The sequence below is a fragment of the Pipistrellus hanaki genome (assembly GCF_964339955.1).
Source record: "Pipistrellus hanaki genome assembly, chromosome: 2".
Taxonomy (NCBI): Eukaryota; Metazoa; Chordata; class Mammalia; order Chiroptera; family Vespertilionidae; genus Pipistrellus; species Pipistrellus hanaki.
The window spans coordinates 61,593,961-61,616,429 of record NC_140504.1 but is presented as its reverse complement, the minus strand read 5'-3'; the positions used below and the strand labels follow the sequence as shown (position 1 = coordinate 61,616,429).

The window sequence follows — 22,469 nt, the reverse complement described above, 5'->3', positions numbered from 1 at the left end:
GTTGGGAATGGGGTGTCAGATCATGGGCAGAGTTTGGATTTTACCCTGTAGACTGGTGTCACCCAAACCTGGCTGATCAGAATTACTTAGAAAGCTTTTAAAATTTAGCTCCAACTTAGGGAATTTGTATTCATTAGGTCTCAGTAGGATTCTAATCTATGTTTTCTACAGGGCCTGGTGATGGTGATCCGAGTTGGGGAACCCTGGCTGTAGGTGATAAAGGAGTCACCAAGTTTTATGCAGGGCAATTTCAATTACCTTGCATCAGAGGAAGAGCATGATGGAGAACAGATTTAAAGAAAATGGGACTGGACGTAAGGGAATCTATTATAAAAATTGAGGCAAGACATCGTGAGGACCTGAATTCAAACAATGGCATGGAAGATGGACAGTACAACTTATTTAGACCTCTAATCCTAATAGAAGAGTAATATGCAAATTAACCACCACTTTGTTCAGCCACCAGCCATGACCACCAGCCACACCCACCAGCCAATCAGAGTGAGTATGCAAATAAACCGAACCAAGATGACTACAGCCACAGAGAGCAGGAGAGAGGCTTGGATTTCCCAGGCAACAGACGAAGCCAGGCTTTCTGCCTGCCCTTGCTGGCCTAAGCCTCCACTCAAAGCTACAAAATTGAATTATAGAAGATAAACAAATCCAAACAGAAATGGCTGCCACCACGTAGGTAGCAGAAGGCTTGAATCCACTCCAAGCTAAAAAGATTCAATTGTAGAAGGTAAATAAACTTCAGATACCAGGGCCTCCACTTGGTCACCAGGGGGCATGGCCGGCCTGAAAACCACCACAGGCCCCTCACCCAGGCTTCCCCACCTTTCAGGGCAAACCAGCTGGCCCCTACCCATGCATCAGCCCTCTATCCTATCTAATAAAAGAGTAATATGCAGGTTGACCATCAATCCAACACACAATATGGCTGAGCCCATGTGGTCAAAGATGACTGCCCCCATGTGGACACAAGGTGGCCACCACAAGATGGCCAGCAGGGGAGGGCAGTTGGGAGGCACCAGGCCTGCAAGGGAGGGCAGTTGTAGGCGATCAACCCTGCAAGGGAGGGCAAATAATGGTGACCAGGCCAGCAGAGAAGGGAAGTGGGCGGCAAACAGGATGGCAGGGGGGCAGTTAGATATCAATCAGGCTGGCATGGGGGTGGTTAGGGAGTGATCAAGCTGACATGCAGAAGTGGTTAGGGGCAATCAGGAAGGCAGGCAGGCGAGCAAATGTGAGCCAGCAGTCCTGAATTATGATAGGGATGTCAGACTGCTTGTCAGACTACTAGGATCGGACCTAAATAGGCAGTCAGATATCTCTCGAGAGGTCCCAGATTGGAGACCCCCACCCCTTAGCATGAATTTCGTGCACCGGGCCTCTAGTAATATATATAGAGTCAAAGAGGTAAAATGACACTGAGGTTGCACAGCTAGTTTACAACCCAGCCAGGGCCAGAAAACCAGGTCTTATTCATTATCCCTACTATGTGCCAGGTATTGTGATGGCTCCCAATCCTTGTTCTGCCTACTGCTGTGTCCAATATGACTCACTTATGAGTAGGGAGAGGTAGAGAGGTAGGGTGGAATTAAAGGAAGAACTGAAGCTCATTAATCCCTCCCTCCCACCCAGTACATTGAATATATACTGTTTCAAGAAGAATTGGAAGGGCCTGCCAACTTAGGAAAGAGGTGTGTGGTTTAAGGTGCTCTGTATGTACCATCTGGTGCAAGTGGAAAAAGGCATCTATTGTATCAAGTCAGAACTACTTTATTCCGTACAAAACTACCCAAACGATGGTGATTTCAATTTTTTTCCAGATGGAAAAAGTTGATGTCATCTCAAGCCTGCCTCTGTAAGAGTCATTTATTCTGTCTGGTATAATGGGGCAGCTGTGGCAGAGGTGGCAGAGTTGGAATGAATCCCTGAGACCAAGTAGGTCCCTCTAGAGCTGTTTCCTGCCAGTCAGGGTTGTACCTCTCAGGCTGCAGAGAGAAACCTGTGCTGCCATGACACCAGCTGAACCACCTCAGGGAGTAGAAGGTGTGGTTCTGCACTTGCCATCCACCCCTGTCATCGGCATTAAACTCACACTATGTTTTAAGGAATGAGGTTCTTACTAGGCCAGTGTCAATAAAGCCTTTGTGAGGGAACAGTTTCGTGCTGGTCCCTGGGGGGTGGATGGAGTGCACAGCTTGCTTGATCCTCTGCCTCTGGTCGCAGTGAATATTCCAAATGAAGTCACAGGAAAATCAGGTCCACCTTTGGCAACGTGGGCTTTCCTTGGTGAGAAGTTTACAGAGGTTTTCTTTAAAGAATCTTGATAGGGGCTCATGTAAGGGAAGGAGGATTATATCAGATCAACCCTCACAATTCTTATGTTGTGCCCCGTAATTAATTCCATTACTGAGACGACTTAAAAGACCAATGCGTCACCCAGATGTTTCTACGAAACAGATGGTGAGTCTGCATAGCTGGAAATAAAGTAGAACAGTGGAGACACAGAGCAAAGCAAAACAAAAAAACATCGCTAGGTATTTGTCCTCTAACACGTACCCTGAGGAGAGCTGCTCCATCCAGATGAAATGCACTGTTACGTGAGGTGTGATCTTTTTCACAGTCCAGCTGGGTTGTATGCTGACTAACCATCTCAGTTTTCCCAGAACCATGAGAGTTCCTGGGATGCAGAATTTTAGGTTTAAAGTCAGTATAGTTTCAGGTGAACCAGGAAGAGCTGGTAACCCCATTAAAATCCAATACTGCCTGCCCCCCAATCCACTGCCTTCAAAACAGACACTCCAGGCTTGAATGTTTATCCTAGTCTGACTTCAAAGACAGGCCTCTCCTTTCAATAACTTGTTAGGATATTTATTAATAGACTAGAGGCCTGGTGCATGAAAATTCATGCACTGACGGGGGCCGTCCCTCAGCACCGCCTGTCCCTTTTCAAAGTTCAGGAACTGTCAGGGGTGGAAAGTGAACTGGCGATCAGGGGAAGGCAACACCCCCATCTTACCTATGCTGCTGCCACTACCAGCCCTAGTTATCTGATGGCCCTGAGTGGCTGGGCAGCTGCCATCTGAGGTTTGCCTGTGCCTCAGGCCAGCCCTGGGTGGCTGGAGGGATGAGAGGACTGGGTGCCTCAATCTTGAGGCAGACGGTGACCCCGTCTTTGAGGGCATGGCAGTCAGTTAGCACATTCCCTCCTTATTTGCTGTGCACACCGCCACCTTTGTGAGGGTGTGACAGTAAATTAGCATATTCCCTGTTTATTAGATAAAATAAAGTAAGAAAACATTAAATAACTAGATGATTCTTTGTAGTCCTCCATATTGGAGGCCTATTTAACAAGAAAACAGGGTTAAGAAACAGGCATGGATGGAAAAGATTCCTAAATTTCTTTGAGAAGAAAGCATGGAAAACTCAGGTCATAGCGTATCTCCCGTATTTTATAGAAGATACAATTTCTGATGATTAACACTAGGCCACACATCTGGTAATCATACATTTCAGTTCTTTGGACAGCCCTGATTCATTCTTGTTGTCCTGATGAATAATTGGGAGTGCTCCTTTTTACTCTCAAAATAGTTCTGTTTTGGATAATAAGTTATATGATGCCTCTAGCCAAGAGGCCTACCACTCCATAATAGAATAAGCATGTGATACATCGGGATGAAAAGAAAGCCTACTCTTTCTGGCTGAGGAGTTCTGAGAAGAGACAAATGATAACTGAGAAAGAAACAAAGGTAGGCAAAAGGAGGTTCAAGGCAGCTGAATACTGGATTCAACTTACACTGGTGATGACAGTCACTTTTAAATATCCTAAAACTGTCTCAGCAGGTTGCTAAGTCACTGGCAGCATCAAATCAGCCATGGTGGAAGTACTTACACCACAGAAATCAGCAAACACCCAAATCCGGGCTTTTTTCCTCTCACAGTGACTAGCACACTGCTGGTTCCACACAACTCAAATTCTCTCTCGTTCTCTAGCACACACGTGCTCACACAGACCATGAGCTGAAATGCTAGGGATACTTTAAAGGCACCTAGGTGAGTTCTCGAGATAGGAATCTTTATTCTGGTTCCTCAGTTTGGATTCTGAAAGCAGCTGACTTCTTATGCTGCCCTTGATCGATGTGGAATATGTTACTTTAATGCAAACCCAGGGGCACGGTGTACTTTACCTATGCCAGCCCCAACCTCATCTCCCAAGATAAAGCTACTTCACACAAAGCAATGCTACATTATAAGAACCTTCCAAGTTATGCAGGACTTGAGGGCCCTGCTGTGGTCTTCCTAAAGGGTCGGAGCCACATCATACTGCCGAAGAATCTGCTTTACAGAAGAAGCTAGGAAATGTCCATTCCCAGTCTAGGTGGATGTGAGTGTTAAGGAGATCAATGTCCAGAGCACCTAAACATGACATCTTAGTGATTGGAGAGCTCCAACTCCATTCCTTATTGAGAATGTATAGCATATGTGCTTCTAGAGCAGGCTAGGGAGGCAAATGCCTAGGTATACAGATGAAGTCTATTCTGTCAGCAAACTGAAAATTCAGCCTCACCCACTGGGACCCTCAGTACAAGTCCTCTGAATTGTGTTTTCTATGTAGCTGAGGATCAAATCTCTCCATTGAACTATATTCATTTTTATATATGTATGCATGTATGTGTGTATATATATATATATATATGTGTGTGTGTGTGTGTGTGTGTGTGTGTGTGTGTGTTTGTGTGTTTGTCTATACATAAACATATAGTAAATGAAAATTACACACACAATAATGTGCTACAATGACAGAGATGCATTCTGAGAAATGTGTCATTAGGTGATTTCGTTGTTGCATAAACATCACAGCGTGCACTTACACAAACCTATTTGGTGTGGACTACTACTGTACTGTAATTGTATATGCTATACTTTCATATAACTGGCTGTGCAGTAGTATTTTTTACAACAGCATTGCCACAAACACCTGAGTAATGTGTTGCACTATGATATTACTATGGCTATGTTATCACTGAGCTCCACTATAATTATATGATACCACCATTGTATATAAAGTCAGTCCTTGACTGAAACATCATTATGTGATTCATGACTCTGTGTGTGTGTCTGTGTGTGTGTGTGTGTGTGTGTGTGTGTGTCTATTCCATCTGCCTTCTTAACTAAAGCCTGTTACATATAATTCTCTATGTTCTGAACATCAAATTATGAATATCAAATATGGTTAAACATATTAATCCAGATCCTATAGCATTTTAAAGCAATTGAATATGCCTAAAAATTAGTTAAGGACACTTAACTAATAATTGTCAGAGTCTTGATTTAACTGTTTCCTAAGCCTTTCTCATGTTTTGGATATTATTTGAATTCAGCTACCTACTCCGCTATTTAAGACCCTCCTTCCCCTAAGAAAACAATGTACCCTATGTAAGAGCTTGGAATTTCACAATTAGAGATTTAGTCCCTTTTCTAAAGACTTTATTCTTTGGTGAATTTATGTTGAGAGGAATGAGTCATTAAAATGTTTATCATTGCCCTGACCAGGTTGCTCAGCTGGTTGAAGTGTTGTTCCATGCACCAAAAGGATTTCGGGTTTCATTCCTGGTCAGGGCACATACTAGGTTGTGGTTTGATTTCCAGTCAGGATCTAAAAAAGCCAACCATTTGATATTTATATCCATCTCTCTCTCTCTCTCTTTCTCTCTCTCTCTCTCTCTCTCTCTCTCTCTCTCTCTCTCTCTCTCGTCCTCTCTAAAATCAATATCCTGGGTGAGGATTTTTTTTTAAAGTTTGTCATTAATGTTTTCCTGAGAACACATTTATGAGAAAACTTCCTTTGAGGAACTTTTGAATGTGTTCATATGGAGCGAGGGGGCAATGAGATAAGACATCTTAGCTCTTCCAATGTTTGTGGGTACAGTCAGTGCCACTAAGGAGAAGCCCCTCTTTGCTTCTCTTCCACCCTGTCCAGGGAACACAAGGGTAACTGGCCCCTTCCCTCCCAAATGATAAGAAAGAGGGGGGAAGGTTGGAGAGGAGAATACTGGCGAAGGTGGGGAGGGCGGGATGAAGACAAAGAAGGAAGTAACTTTTTAAATAAAAAATGATAAGTGATGAATAGAAGGGCGAATCCTGGGGAGCCCTGAAAATGCTGTACTGCCAAGAAAGGGCTATTTCCAGCAAAATAATGCCAAACTGGGTTTTTTAAAAATGATAATATTCCTGATTTGGTATCATATGTATCAGTTTATGAAATCACATATTTTCTTCAGTTTTAGCACCAAAACCCCACCATTAAACCCTTTCTGAAAAAGAGTTTGTACTAAAGGGATTATTCCTTCTTTTAAATATCAGCATTTAGAAGAAAAAAGAAACAACAAGATGGCAGAATAGGCAAACACCTGAACTTGCTGACTCACACAACCACTTTAAAACTACAACTAAAAGATGGATATCAAAAGACATCAACCAGCACCACAGGAAGGCTGGCTGAGTGTAAATTTTACAACTAGAAGGGAAGAGAAAAGCACTCTGAGACTCAGAGGAGCTGGGGAAGTAAAGTGCAGAGGTATGGAGGTGCGCAGATGCAGAGGGCTGGAAACTGAGTACACAGCTGTCTTTTTCAAGCAGGAGGTAGATACAAACTCCCAATTGCTCTGAACTCCATTTCCAGACGATACTCTAGGGACCCAGACACATATGGGGAGAAACTGGAATGTCTGGCAGTGGGTGAAACACAAGGGCAGCTTTCTCTCACAGCTGCTTGCAGAGATTACCATGGGACACTGAGACCCAGGGCCTCTGGGGCAAGGTTAACAGGAAGCCATTTCTGTTTGCTCCAACCTGAGACTCTGCCCCATCTAAGCTATACACAAAGGCTTTTGCATGTGGATGGCCTGGTCCTTTGAAATCTAAACTTACCTAACAAACTGCAAGTGGGTCAGAGAGACCCAGAACATCCAAAAGAAGGCCCAAGGCTCCCTAGCAGCTTCCATTGCTTCACAGCTGGGCCTCATCTGGGAATCTCCAAAACCCCAAAAAAGAAGAGGAATCTGCAGATCTCTCTGTAGTTCCTGCTGGGTGGCCTCCTTGGAGATCTAAGAGCCAGTATACAAAGGGGTCATAGTAGGACCATCCAGATTACAACTCCTCAGATCCATAAGTGACACACTCAGGTAGCACACTCAGTGAGCACCACAGCCCCCTTTGAAGCAAGTCTGCCTCATAAGGGTGTTTCCAGCACAGAAGTTCTTCCAACGTAGACAGAGCTGATCCCTCAGCCATTTGGCCTGGAGGTCAATTCTCTCCAGTGATACCAACAACAATCGAGGCTTAACTACAACAAGACTGTGCACACAGCCCACAAAGGGGTGCACCGAGAGTGTCCACCTCAGGTAACTGGGGAGGTCATGTCACTGGGCCCTATAGCACATCTACCACATGAAGCCACTCTATCAATTCAGGGAAGCAGCCAAATTGTGGAGAAAGAGAAACAGGTCACCAATAAAAGAAATGGAGGAACGCAAATGACTAGACATAGAGATCAAAAGCATGGTCATAAGGTTTTTCAAGAATTTACTAGAAAAGGCCATTAAATTTAATGAGACCCTTGAGGATATGAAAAAGGACCAACTAGATATTAAGCATACACTGACTGAAATAAAAAAATATTATACAGAGACTCAACAGCAGACTAGAGGATTGCAAGAATCAAGTCAAAGATTTGAAATACAAAGAAGCAAAAAACACCCAACCAGAAAAGAAAAAAGAAAAAAGAATCCAAAAATATGAAGATAGTGTAAGGAGCCTCTGGGACAACTTCAAGCATACCAACATCTGAATTATGGGGGTGCCAGAAGAAGTGAGAGAGCAAGATACTGAAAACTATTTGAAGAAATTAGGACAAAAAATCTTCCCCAACCTGGTGAAAGAAATAGACTTACAAGTCCAGGAAGCACACAGAACCCCAAACAAAAGGAATCCAAAGAGGACCACATCAAGACATATCATAATTAAAATGCCACAGGCTAACAACAAAGAGAGAATATTAAAAGCATCAAGAGAAAAAAAGTTAGTTACCTATAAGGGAGCACCCATATGACTGTCAGCTGATTTCTCAACAGAAATTATGCAGGCCAGAAGGGAGTGGCAAGAAATATTCAAAGTGATGAATAGCAGGAATCTGCAACCAAGATTACCTTACCTAGCAAAGCTATCATTCAGAATTAAAGGCCAGATTAAGAGCTTCACAGATAAGAAAAAGCTAAAGGAGTTCATTACCACCAAACCAGTATTATATAAAATGCTGAAAGGTATTCTTTAAGAAGAGGAAGAAGAAGAAAAAGGCAAAGATAAAAATTATGAACAACAAATACATATCTATCAATAACTCAACCTAAAAATCAAGTGAATAAAAAATCTGAAGAACAGAATGGACTGATGAGTATAATAGAATCAGGGGCATAGAAAGGGAATGGACTGACAATCCATGGCATAAAAGGGTGTGGAGGGTTCATGAAGAGACTGGACAAAAATCATACACCTATGAATGACAATGGAGAAAGGGGTGTAAGGGAATGGGGTGGGGTGGAAACCAGGTGGAGGGGAGCTATGGAGGAAAAAAAGAGGAACAATTGTAATAATCTAAACAATAAAGATTTAAAATAATAATAACAAAAGTTTAAAAAAATAAAAATAAATAAATATTAGTATTTGCCTTGAAAAGGAAAGACTTCCATTTCGCAGATCTCACAGGTCATTAGAAAACACACACTTTTTGCTTCTCACTCCCTCTGCTGATCTACATTTTATAACTGAAAAGTATGAATGATGAGTCAGGAAATTTAATGTTATACAAATTCCACAGGAAAATCTGACAGATCAAGGTTTTACTTTTTAATTGATTTAATAATCAGCCATACCTTGGCCTTACCTGTAGTATGTAATTGTCTTTGAATTAGTAAATTATTCAATGTTATTACTTACTAGTAAGCCTAATAAGTTCTAGGCTTACTTGCAATGTAATTATATAAAACTTGGAATAGTGGATACATCCTACTGAAACTGGATTTCTAATTTTTCCTTTAGGTTACATGTGAGATGAAACCATTTTGTGTGTCAAGAATGATTATAAGTTGCCAATTTTATATGAATCAACTCCACCCAATATTACTAACATATTTCTTTGATCACAGATACAGAGTGATGATATGAAACATTTGGTATATGGTAGTTGCAAATATGGCTTTAGGGTCCTTTTCACTAGTTTTTAATTCAAGTAGTATACTCCTATGTAGCTAAAGCACATAGTGTATGCTTCATATGTTGCATACATGAATTCATTTAGTTGTTTCTTTTTTGCAGATGTTGTTAACAAAAATTGACAAATCTTCCATGGGACATCTTTTAAAACAAGTGCTTGAGATCCAGAAATTTGTTGCCTCTAAAACGCAAGAATGTTTTCCTCAGTTGTTTCCTGTAAGGTAAGAGTTGAATTGTTTTTATAGCTTTATAGATTCTCAACTTTTAATATTAAATCAGTGTTGCTTGTCATTTCTCAGCCTTTAGACTAAAATTAGGAAAGTTTGGAAGATTATGCACTTAGCCAAGATTTATTGGTACAACCCATCAATGCTTTTATTTTTTCCTTCCATTTATTTTTTAAATTATTTTTAACTTTGTAAAAAAATAAATCTTTATTGTTCATATTATTACAAAAGTTCCTCATTTTTCCCCCTCCCCCAGGTTCCCACCCCACTCTATGCCCTTTCCCCACCCCCCCATTGTCCTCATCCATAGGTGCACAGTTTATGTTCAGTCTCTTCCTGCATCCCCCACTCTTCTTTTCCCCGAGAATCATTAGTCCACTCCCCTTCCATACCTCTGATTCTATTATATTCAACAGTTAATACTGTTCATCAGGTTTTTTAATTCCCTTGGTTTTTAGATTCACTTGTTGATAGTTACATACTTGTTGTTTTCTTTCACTATTTCTTTCAATATGTTTTCGGTATCTTGCTCTCTCTCATCTTCTGGGACGCCCATAATTCTGATGTTGGTTCGCTTGAAGTTGTCCTGAAGGTTTTTTACATTATCTTCAACTTTCTCGATTCTCTTGTCTTCTTGCTTCTGTGAGGAGTGTCCTCTGGCTCTATGTGTTCCAAGTCTTTGACTTGATTCTTGCAATCTTACATTCTGTTTTTAGGACTCTGTATAATATTTTTTACTTCAGACAATATACTCTTTATTTCTAGTTGATCCCTTGTCATATCCTCATAGGTCTCATTTATTTTATCGGCCTTTTCTAGGAAATTCTTGAAAAACCTTATAAGGGTGGTTTTGAACTCTATATCTAGTTGCTTTTTGTCCTCCATTTCTTTCTTTTGTGATCTGTTTCCTTGTCTTGGTATTTTCGCTGCATCCCTGAGTTGGTAGAGTGGCTTTGTGTGTTAAGGTGTCCTATATGGTTCTCTGGATCAGCCTCCCAGTTACCTGAAGTGGAAACTCTTGGTGCACCCCTTTGTGGACTGTGTGTATAGCCTTTTGTAGTTAAGTCTTAATTGTTCTTGGTATCACTGGGAGGAATTGACCTCCAGGCCAATTGGCTGTGAGGATGAGCTGTGTCTTTGCCTGGAGACAGCCTTATTCAAGAACCTCTGTGCTCAGCTTGGATGTGGCTGAGTTTCAGTGTGGAGCCTACAGCCTTGGCTTTCTGTCAGCCCCACCCTATGAGGTTCCTGGGTCTCAGTGTTTCATTCTCTTTCCTCCTCAGCCTAGATCAACCCTATACCACAATAGAAGTTTTCACTTTTACTTGTTTTTAAATTATTATTTTTTAAATATATATGTGTGTTTTTTTATTTCTGAGAGGAAAGGAGAGATAGAAACATCAATGATGAAAGAGAATCATTGATTGGCTGCCTCCTGTACACCCCCTACTGGAAACTGAGCCTGAAACCCGGGCATGTGTTGCAGGAATTGACTGGAATTGATCTGGGACCCTTCTGTCTGCGGGCCGATGTTCTATCTACTGCACCAAACTAGCTAGAGCAAAACTTTTGTCTTTTTAGAATTAGCTCAACAACCATTATAAAAAAGATACTACCATCCCTTTCTTAGTTCCAAAGAAAAACAACTTATCTTTATGGTAGAAAACTCTTTTAGGCTATGAGGGATAAAAATATTCCTTTAAAATGACCATTTATAAAGAAGAAATGCTTCATATAAGTTAGAATTAAGTATTGGTAGCAGAAGGAGTGGTTATTTTGTGAGCTGGGAATTTTTGAGATATTAGATGTGGTTTAGCAATGAAACATGAGTTTGTAGTTTAGTGTATACCTTGGGCCCAGTAACCTGTACTGTTGCAGAAACACAGTCCTCTCCCCTATGAGTAAGACAATAATACTCTTCTTTGTGCGAGACACTGTGAGAGTTGCTTTAAGAAAATAATAAAACCAAGTAACAGTTATCTGTGGACCTATACTTTAAGCAGTCATTCTACTGCCTACCAATGCAAATCACATTTAAATTGTTTGTAATTATGAACATGCCTGTCAAAATCCTTCTTCATTCATTCTGACAAAATGCTCTTCTCCCTTTTCTTAATTTTGAGTATTTATCCAGTTCATTTGTCTATGTTCCATACATACAATGAAATTCTTAGGGGCAGGAATGAAATCTTAATTCTTCTTAGAGCCCTGAGCATTATCATAGAAAAATAGTAAGTATCAATAGTAATAAAAGCTTAATATGCTAATTTTATCGGATGACCTTCTGGATGAAGCCAGGGTTTCCAGGGAAGCCAGGGTCCTGGGCGCCAGAGGGAAGCCGGTGCAGGCAGTCAGGGGGAAAGAAGGCCTACTCTTGCCCCAATTTCGTGCATCAGGCCTCTAGTTTAATAATAAGGAAGTGATACTTCAGCTAAAAAAGGCAACAGAAACATAAGATGAGCAAATTATGCCTAATAGCAGCATTAAAAAAAAAAATTAGTTGATTGGAAGCTGAGTTTGAATTAACATAATGGGGTTAGGGGAAAACTGATGGGTTTTTTTTATTTTTTTAATTACATTAACAGGATTATAGTGTTTAAAGCAAGAGAATGATCAACCAGAAGTGCCACACTGCCATGAGCTCTATGCCACCAGACTAATCAAGTAAGATTGTGGCTCTACTTAAGAACAATTAGCACTATCTGAAAACTGATGATCTTGGGGAGGTTATAACACTAGATCATTCAAAACACTTAATTGATCCTTGCACTAAACACTCCTATTTCACAGTTACAACTTGGAGAAGTAACGTGAGTTCAGAGAGGTTTGGCTATAATAGAAAGAACTTAAGCCTTAGAGTGAGGCCATAGCTTTGCATGGTTCCTCTATTTCTATGCTATAGATTTTAAAGCAATTTATTTCATTTTGAGTCTTTTTTTCTCTAGAAATAATGTGGTTGAAAGTATCAAAATGTATTGTGACTTGGTACACAAAATATAAATGCTAGTTTCCTTCCTTGCCAAAGGTCAGACAGCAAATGGCAGGGTCAGGCCAACAACCCAGAATATCAGATTCCCTAGTACTTTTTAGGGGAATTCCCTTTCTTCTCCTCCTCCTCCTCCTTCTCTGCTTCTTCTTCTTCTTCTTCTTCTTCTTCTTCTTCTTCTTCTTCTTCTTCTTCTTCTTCTTCTTGTTTTTCTTCTTCTTCTTCTTCTTCCTCTTCTTCTTCCCCTCCTCCTCCTTCTTCTTCTACTTCTTCTTCTTCTTCTTCTTCTTCTTCTTCTTCTTCTTCTTCTTCTTCTTCTTCTTCTTCTTTTGTTGTTTGTTTGTTTGTTTGTTTGTTGGGTTGTTTTTACTTTTTTAAAATTTTGATTTTAGAGAGAGGAAGGGAAGGAGAGAGAAACTTTTATGTCAGAGAGAAACATGATGGGTTGGTTCCCACATGTGCCGCTACCTGGGATTGAACCCACACCTCGTAATGTGCCCTGACCAGGAATCGAACCTGCTATCTCTTGGTGTATGGGATGACATCCCAACCAAATGAGCCATACCAGCCAAGGCAGAGGTTCTCCTCTTTAGATATGCTAGCATTCACTGCTGCATAACCCTGGAATGACCGCTGCCCCTGTGTGCTACTCACCGTACATGACCAAAACACTATAGAAGCCAACAGCACTTAAAATCCAAGAATTGAGACACAGGAGTCTGCTGACTTTCAAGTACATCAGCATTCACTATACCACAGTGACCACATAAAGGAACTTGGCAGCCTGTACTCCATAGTTTTCTAAACCCAATTTAGAAAGTAGAGTTAAATTAATCCTTGCTTTTACTAGCATGACCAAATCCCAGTCCATCCCTCTGGATGGATATTGGCTTCATCATAGAATAATTATTATAAAATAAGTTAGATTTTATTTCTTTCTCTTCCTGTATGACCTTTATAGGAGAAAGGTGGAAATGGGAATAGACATGTAATCCAGAGAGGTTTGGCCTTTAAGCCTAAAGTCAAAAGTTAAGTTCTAACCTTCATGTCTGAACTCTGCCCCAGCTGAGTGGAGAAGTATAAATTGTGAAAGGCTCCTAAAGATTGATGCTGGAATCAGTCTATCATTATAAACAGTATAGAAGGAATATGTAAATAGGCACAATATGATCACTTCTGTGGTTTTCTGTTTTCTATCTACTTAAATTCCAAGCAAATGAGAATTGATTGTAATGACAAAGAAAATCCTGAGTTGATAGAAACATTGCAAATGATTCCAAAGTGTCATAGTTAGTGTGTGGACTCTCTAACTTGTATTTCTCCTTTAAACTATATATGTATAACTCCATTTATAATCCAAGAACCATTATGGACTATTCTTAAGCAGGCAGGTTTGATCAGAAAAGTCCAAAATGCTGTATTTCATCAAGAAGGGAATTAGCAATGCAAGAAAAAAGAGTTTACCTATTTAATATACATGTATACACCATATCTATATCCATAATAGTCATAAGGTATCCATAGAAGTCCATATATCTTGAGGAGCCAAGTAATCACTTCATTGCTGACACATGGATGAGTAGATATGGATGGATATATTAAGACAGATAAATAACAGATACAATAATGTTATGATAGTTTTTAAAAAATCCTGATAAAAGGTCTAAATTATCAAGGTGATTGCATCTTGTCATAAAAAGAATAAACTAAAGATCAAACAGTTTAGTCTGGGAAATAAGAAGCAAAGTGGTAGATATTCCAGTGGCATTTTTCACTGAAATAGAACAAAGAAATCTAAAATTTGTACAGAATCACAAAAGACCCTGAATAGCCAAAGCAATCTTGGGAAAGAAAAACAAAGCTGGAGGCATAATGCTTCCTGGCTTCATAATATATTACAAAGTTGTAGTAATCAAAACAGTATGGTATTGGCATAAAAACAAATACACAGATACAATTAGGGAGTTTAGAAATAAGACCATGCATAATGGTCAATTAATTTACAACAAAAGAAACAGGAATATTCAATAGGGAAATGACAGTCTCTTCAATAAATGGTACTGGAAAACTGAACAGCCACATGCAAAAGAATGAAATTAAACTATGATATACTGTAAACAAAAATTAACTCAAAATAGACTCAAAGACTTGAATGTAATACATGAAACCATAAACTCTTGGGAGAAAATATAGGCAGTAAGTTCCTTGACATTGGTCTTGGTGATAATTTGTTGAATCTGATTCCAAAAACAAAAATAAACTAGTAGGACTACATCAAACTAAAAAGCTTCTACAAAGCAAAGGAAATCATCAACAAAATGAAAAGGCTACCTAACTGGGAGAAAATATTTACAAATAATATATGTGATAAGGGATTCATATCCCCAAATGCACAAAGAACTCATACAACTCAAAAAAATAATAATAATACAATTTAAAAATAGGTAGAGGATCTGAAGAGACATTTTTCCAAAGAAGACTTACAGACAGCTAACAAATACATGACAAGATGCTGAACATCACTAATCACCAGGGAAATGCAAATCAAAACCACAATGAGATATTATATCCTGCCTGTTAGAATGGCTGTTATCAAATAGACTTGAAATAAATGTTGGCAAGGATGTGGAGAAAAGGTAACTCTTGTGCACTGTTGGTGGGAGTGTGAATTTCTACTGCCATTATGAAAAACAGTGTGAAGGTTCCTCAAAAACTTAAAAATAGAACCACCATTTGTTCTAGCAATTCCACTTCTGGATATTTATCCAATGAACATGAAAACACATATTTATCCAATGTACCCCATGTTCACTGCAACATTTTTTCAATAGCCAGAGTATGGAAGCAACCTAGGTGTCAGTCAGTGGATGAATATAGATGAAGGGGTTAAATACACAGTGGGATACTTTTTGGCCAGAAAAATGAATGAAATCTTGCCCGTTTATTACATGGCTGGACCCTGAAGGCATGCTAAGTGAAATAGTGAGACAAACACCATACCATGTCCTTTATATGTGGAATTGAAACAATAAAAACCAAGCTCCTAGATAACAGTGAAGACATTAGTGGTTGCCAGAGGTGGGGGGGGAGGGCGGCTGGGTGGTGGGAGAAATGAATGAAGGGGTCAAAAGGTACAAGCTTCCAGTTGTAAAATAAGCCCTGGATGTAATATACAACATGGAGACTATAAATAATACTGTATTGCATATTTCAAAGTTACTGAGAGCAGAACTTAAAAGTCCTCATCACAAGAAAATAAATTTTGCCCTAACTGGTTTGGCTCAGGTGATAGAGCGTCAGCCTGCAGACTCAAGGGTCCCAAGTTTGATTCCAGGCAAGGGCATGTACCTTGGTTGTGGGCACATCCGCAGTGGGAGGTGTGCAAAGGCAGCTGATAAGTGTTTCTCTCTCATTGATGTTTCTAACTCTATCCCTCTACTTTCCTTTCTGTATAAAAAATCAATAAGCCAAAACTGGTTTGGCTCAATGGATAGAGCATCAGCTTGTGGACTGAAGGGTCCCGGGTTCGATTCCGGTCAAGGGTATGTACCTTGGTTGCGGGCATATACCCAGTAGGGGGTGTGCAAGAGGCAGCTGGTCGATGACTCTCTCTCATCGATGTTTCTAACTCTCCATCTCTCTCCCTTCCTCTCTGTAAAATATCAATAAAATATATTTTTTTAAAATCAATAAAATATATTTAAAAAATAAAATAAATTTTGTAATTATGTATAGTGATGGATGTTAACTAGACTTATTGTGATCATTTTGTAGTATATACAATACTAAATCTTTGTGTTATACATCTGAAACTAATATAATGTTATATGTCAATTGTCTTCCATATAGAAAAACAGAAACAACTTTTAGTCTGGCAAGTAAAAAAATAAAATAGTAGATAATGGTGTCATTTTTAGAATCATGAAGGTAATCGATCAGGTTGTGTGGAGCACTAGATTTAGACTCGTGAAGAGTCAAGGCCAATTTAAGATGTTCTCTTTCATACATGAAACTCAGCTTATAAACAATTTTTTTAAGTTAGATGAATTCATATCTTTTACTACCTCTGAAGTAAGGACGAAAATTGTTTTTCTTTTCTTTTCACAGTGCTGTGACCTATTCTGGAATCCATCTGTTGAGATGTTTTACAGCAACTAAAACAGGAAATCTTAAGACTAATTAAAGGCACCTAATTTTGCTGAAGACTCAAGATTTTTTATGCCAATTGGAGTTATACACAAGCATTTCTACATTGTTTTAAAGGTTGCATATCTGTCATTTGCAGAGTACCAGTTCAACTTTAAAACCTATATCTTCTCAAAGCAGGAATGAATTTGTGCCTGGGGGAAGAGGGTTTATAAGTGATTGAATTTGGCAGTTCATTAAAACAGATAATAGCAGTGTTTTCCTATTTTAACAAATTGACAAACAAGAGTAACATATATAATAGAAGTCCATAATATAAAAACCTATTTACTACTGTGTAGAGAAAGTTTTCCCATGTTTTTTGTTGGGCTTTGTCTTTTAAAGAATGTCTATTATGTATATACTAGGGGCCCAGTACAGTGCACCTTGAAAGGAACTGAGAGCCGTGAAGCTCCAGTAGGCACAGAGGCAAGTCCCCTGCCCGGCCCTTGTCACTGTGGCCCCCAGGCCTCAGTTCCTGCCACCACCACTCCCATGCACTGATGACACTGGCCCCACTCACATGGATGACAATGTGGAGCGATTGGGGCCCGCACCAGCAGCAGGTGCGAACGCCAGGTTGACCACAGCATGTGGGAGAAAAGAATTTTCAGTAACCACCAGAGGCTCACCCCGATGACAGCAACCAGCACCCCTCCTTGGTTGGCGCCCCTGATCACCTGTTCCACCTTCTAGCCACAGCCAAGGCCCACCCTGTTCCATGCACACCCTCTGGTGTCCGGCGCACATCATAGTGACCAGTTGTTCTGCAGTTTGGTCTATTTGCATATTAGGGTTTATATATATATATATATATATATATATATATATATATATATATATATATTAGTAAAATAGAGTAGGTAAAAAGGGAGTTCTTTTCTATTAAGATAGGGTAAAGATAAATGCTCCTATGTATGCCTGTAACTTATCTTTTTCTGAGTCCTTATTTGAATATTTTATAAGTACCGCGCGCTAACCGATTGTGCGACTGGAGCCCCCTTATTTGAATATTTTAAAAAACAACTATTAATGAAATTTTAGTGGGTCCATGGTAGAAACAACCAATAAACTGAGACTGGGATCAATCACCTTCAGGTGAACATGGGATTCAGAATCAGAAGACTAGAATTGAAGTTCTAGTTCTTTTATTTTTTACATGTTCCACCTTGCACTAATTACTTCATTTCTCTGAGCTTCATTTGTAACTTGAACCTCACAAGCTATGAAGGTTAAAGTGGTATTTATTATATGGGAAAAGGACGACTGCATATTCTGCATGTTTGTGAAAGGAAACCAACCCAAGAATACAGCAAAATGTCCAGGTCTATTTATCACAGATAATATCTTTTCGTGGAGGAAGTAACACTAGTGAAAAGACAAAAAACAAACAAACAAACAAACAAAAAAACATGGACATTTAACTGAGAAAACTGATTTTTATTGATTTTGTACAGAGAGGAAGGGAGAGAGATAGAGAGTTAGAAACATCAATGAGAGAGAGTCATCGATCAGTTGCCTCTTGCACAACCCCTACTGGGGATATGCCCGCAACCAAGGTACATGCCCTTGACCAGAATCGAACCTGGGTCCCTTCAGTCCCCAAGCTCTATCCATTGAGCTAAACCGGTTTCGGCGTGGCTTAGCTTTTCAAAGTGAGGCTGAACATTAGAAGGTAATAGCATGGGATAAAAAATTAAGGCTGTAAAACAATTTTGTGGCTTTTTTAGGAAATTCAATTCTGAATATTTTCAGTTGTATAGTTGATAGGACTGGTCTGTCCTAACCAGCAGAGTTTTATTAAAAAGGGCAGGGAGAGCAGGGCTTGTTACATAGGCATTTGCAATGTAAAATTTGTGTCTTTAGGAAGTGATCCCAGGGAACAGGAGTGATGGAGAAGTGAAACAGAAGGAAGGAAAGCTAATCAAGGATGGATTGAGTTAGATACCACATAAGCACCAGTGCTTGATCTTGACTTTCTGAGGAGCCTTATGAAATACTAGAGGCCTGATGCATGAAGATTCATGCAATGGGCCTTCCTTCCCCTGGCTGCCAGCACCATCTTCATTCTGGCTGGAACACCTTTTCGCTCTGGACCGGAGATGCCTTTCCACCTTGCCATGCTGCCCAGAGGGGCAGGGCAGAATGCCTGCATCATTGCCATGGTGATGACTAAGCATCCGGCCCTGCCCCTGGCCACTCAGCGCCTGTGTATGCAAATTAACCCACCATCTTGTTGGGTTAATTTGCATACTAGTTGGCTGGTGGGCATCACAAAGCTATGGTCAATTTGCATCTTACTCTTTTCTTGGTGTAGATGCCTCTGAATTGCCCTTAAAGGGGGAGGGTGACCCACACCTCTTCCGAATTGTCCAACAAGGGCCAAGCAGTTTCTGCAGCTTGTCAGAAGCCAAGAGGCAAAAAGTGAGAAGTTCCTGGAGTAGGAGGCAAGCCACAGTTGTCTGGTCCTACTCCAAGTTGTTCATTATGGCTAAAGAAGGTCAAGATGATTTGAAGATACAGGGGAAGTCTCACTTCTCTTATAAACAACGTGATTTTCTAATGCCACCAGAAGTTGTTAAATTGTATTCACTATGACACTACAGTAGTTTCTAACCTAATTTACTAGGTAAGTTATGCTTTTATTTTATAGTTTACTTTTAAAAATTTTAAACATTTTAATTTAAATTGCTTGGAAAATTAACTGATATAGAATACTACATTCCTTATAAATAATCATTTTGTAGACTTGAACCTTACATCATATGAAACTTCTTTCTATTTTTCTCAGAATTGTAAGGGGCTCAAGAAAAGGAGATGAAGAAACTTACTCCAAGGAACATTAATAATAGGGAAAAGCGGGCTAGGTTCATAGTCCTCTCTGGCCTTTATTGTTTTACCTTCTTAGATAACTCACTGACTCGGGTTTTTCCAATGAGGGATAATCTTCAATCTCTTTCAAATTAAAAGTGCATGATTCTTGAACAATAATGCTACTTCAGATGAAGAAACCTAAGCCCAAAGGAACTGACTAGCTCAGTGGTCATGAGCAAATAAAATCAGAAGCAAACTGGACCATAAGTCTTAGAATCTTAGAAGCTGATGGCTATTACTAGACTTGTCATGAATAAGCTCTTGCTATTGTCCATGTTTTAAGGTGGTTAGTAGCTACTACCACTTGGTAAGAAGCTAGAAGAAATAGAAACTGAAAAGTCACTCAAGATTGATTAAGAACTGTTCATTAAATCAGGGTGTTCAACTTTTGGGTAAGGAAGCTAAATCAGTAAGTAACAAGCCCTACTCTCCTCTTTTTAATAAAACTCTGCCTTTCGGGCTACTTGCATCAAAATCACCTGGGCTCCTTATTAAAATTGCAAACTTGTGTGGCTTTATTTTGTGGATGTGTTTCTCTCTTCAGTATGGACTATTAAATCAGTGCTTTTAAACCACCCACTAGGTGATTCTCAAACTGCCTAAAGTTTGAAAACCATCCAATTTAATAAAAGAGTAATATGCAAATTGACCATCACTCCAACACAAGATGGCTATCCCATGTGGACAAAGATGGCCACCATAATATGGCCAGCAGAGGACGGAGGTTGAGAGAGACCAGCCCTCTAAGGGAGGGCAGTTGGGAGCAATCTGATCAGCAGGGAAGGGCAGTGGGGAGGGAACCTGGCCTGCAAGGGAGGGCAGTTGGAGGTGACCAGGCTGGCAGAGGAGGGTAGTTGGGGGCAAATAGGCTGGCAGGGGAGATGTTAGGCATCAATTAGGCTGGCAGGGGAGTGATTAGGGAGTGTTCGGGCTGGCAGGCAGAAGCAGTTAGGGGCAATCAGACAGGTAGGAAGGCGAGCAGTTGGGAGCCAGCAGTCCTGGATTGTGAGAGGGATCCCAGATTGGAGAGGGTGGAGGCTGGGCTGAGGGACACATTTGCCATGCACAAATTTCGTGCACCAGGCCTCTAGTAGATAAGGGGGAACTTGCAAAATTAACGCCAAGAAATCTATGGCATTTCTATACACTAATAGTGAACATGCAGAAACAGAGACTAAAAAGGCAATCCCATTTACCATTGCACCAAAAAATTAAGATACCTAGGAATAAACTTAACTAAGGAGGTAGAAGACCTATATGTGGAAAACTACACGACACTGAAAAAAAGAGATAGAGGAAGATGTAAACAGATGGAAGAACATACCATGTTCATGGATTGGTAGAATCAACATCATCAAAATGTCCATACTTCCCAAAGCAATGCACTCCCCATTAAAATACCAACGGCATATTTCACTGACCTAGAAAAAACTCTCCAAAAGTTCATTTGGAACAACCAAAGACCCCTAATAGCCACAGCATTCCCGAGAAAGAAGAGTAAAGTAGGAGGGATCTCAATACCAGACTTCAAGCTGTATCACAAAGCCACTGTCCTCAAAACACCCTGGTACTGGCACAAGAACAAACATAGAGATTGATGGAATGGAATACAAAATCCAGATATCAACCCAAATCACTATGCTCAGTTAATATTTGACAAAGGAGGCACAAACATACAATGGAGTCAAGACAGTCTCTTCAATAAATGGTGTTGGGAAAATTGGACAGATACGTGCAAAGGAATGAAACTAGATCACCAACTTACACCATACACAAAAATAAACTCAAAATGGATACAGGACTTAAACATCAGACGGGAAACCATAAAAATACTAGAGGCATCCACAGGCAGCAAAATCTCAGACATATGCCAAAAGAACTTCTTCACTGATACTGCCCATAGGGCAATGGAAGCTAAAGAGAAAATAAACAAATGGGACTACATCAAAATAAAAAGCTTTTTACAGCAAAAGAAACCATCAACAAAACAACAAGAAAGCCCACTGTATGGGAGAACATATTTGCAAATGTTATCACTGATAAAGGTTTAATCTCCATCTACAGACAGCTTATACAACTTAATAAAAGGAAGATAAACGAGCCAATTAAAAAATGGGCAATGGAAACGGGACCGGTTTGGCTCAATGGATAGAGCATCGGCTTGGGGATTGAAGGGTCCCGGGTTCAATTCCGGTCAAGGGCATGTACCTTGGTTGCGGGCATATCCCGAGTGGGGAGTGTGCAAGAGGCAGCTGATCAATGACTCTCTCTCATCGATGTTTCTAACTCTCTATCTCTCTCCCTTCCTCTCTGTACAAAATCAATAAAATATATATTTTTTTAAATGGGCAATGGATCTAAATAGAATCTTCTCAAAAGAAGACAGAAGGAAGGCCAAGAGGCACATGAAAACATGCTCAAAGTCTAATTATCTGAGAGATGCAAATCAAAACAACAATGTGGTACCTTCTCACACCTGTCAGAATGGCCAACATCAACAAATCAACAAACGACAAGTATTGGTGAGGTTGAGGAGAAAAAGGAACCCTCATGCACTGCTGGTGGGAATGTAGACCGGTGCAACCACTGTGGAGAACAGTATGGAGCTTCCTCAAAAAACTGAAAATGGAACTCCCATTTGACCCAGTAATCCCACTCCTAGAATACATCCCAAGAAGCTAGAAACACCAATCAGAAAGGATATATGCACCCCTATATTCACAGCAGCACAATTTACAATAGCTAGGATTTGGAAACAGCCTAGGTGCCCGTCAGCAGATGAATAGATCAAAAAACCATGGTATATCTACACAATGGAATACTATGCTGCCATAAAAAAGAAGGAATTCTCGTCATCTGTAGCAACCTAGATGGAATTGGAGAACATCATGCTGAGTGAAATAAGCCAGTCAATGAAA

The 22,469-nt window shown here is 40.1% G+C and overlaps 1 long non-coding RNA gene across 1 annotated transcript; it reads left to right on the top strand.

The window, feature by feature from the left end:
* Positions 1–461: 461 nt before the first annotated feature.
* LOC311616432 lies at positions 462–16,729 on the top strand. The gene is made up of 3 exons (XR_014793896.1): positions 462–501; positions 9,382–9,500; positions 16,600–16,729. It is a non-coding gene; the product is annotated as an uncharacterized lncRNA (long non-coding RNA).
* The last annotated feature ends 5,740 nt before the right edge of the window (positions 16,730–22,469 follow it).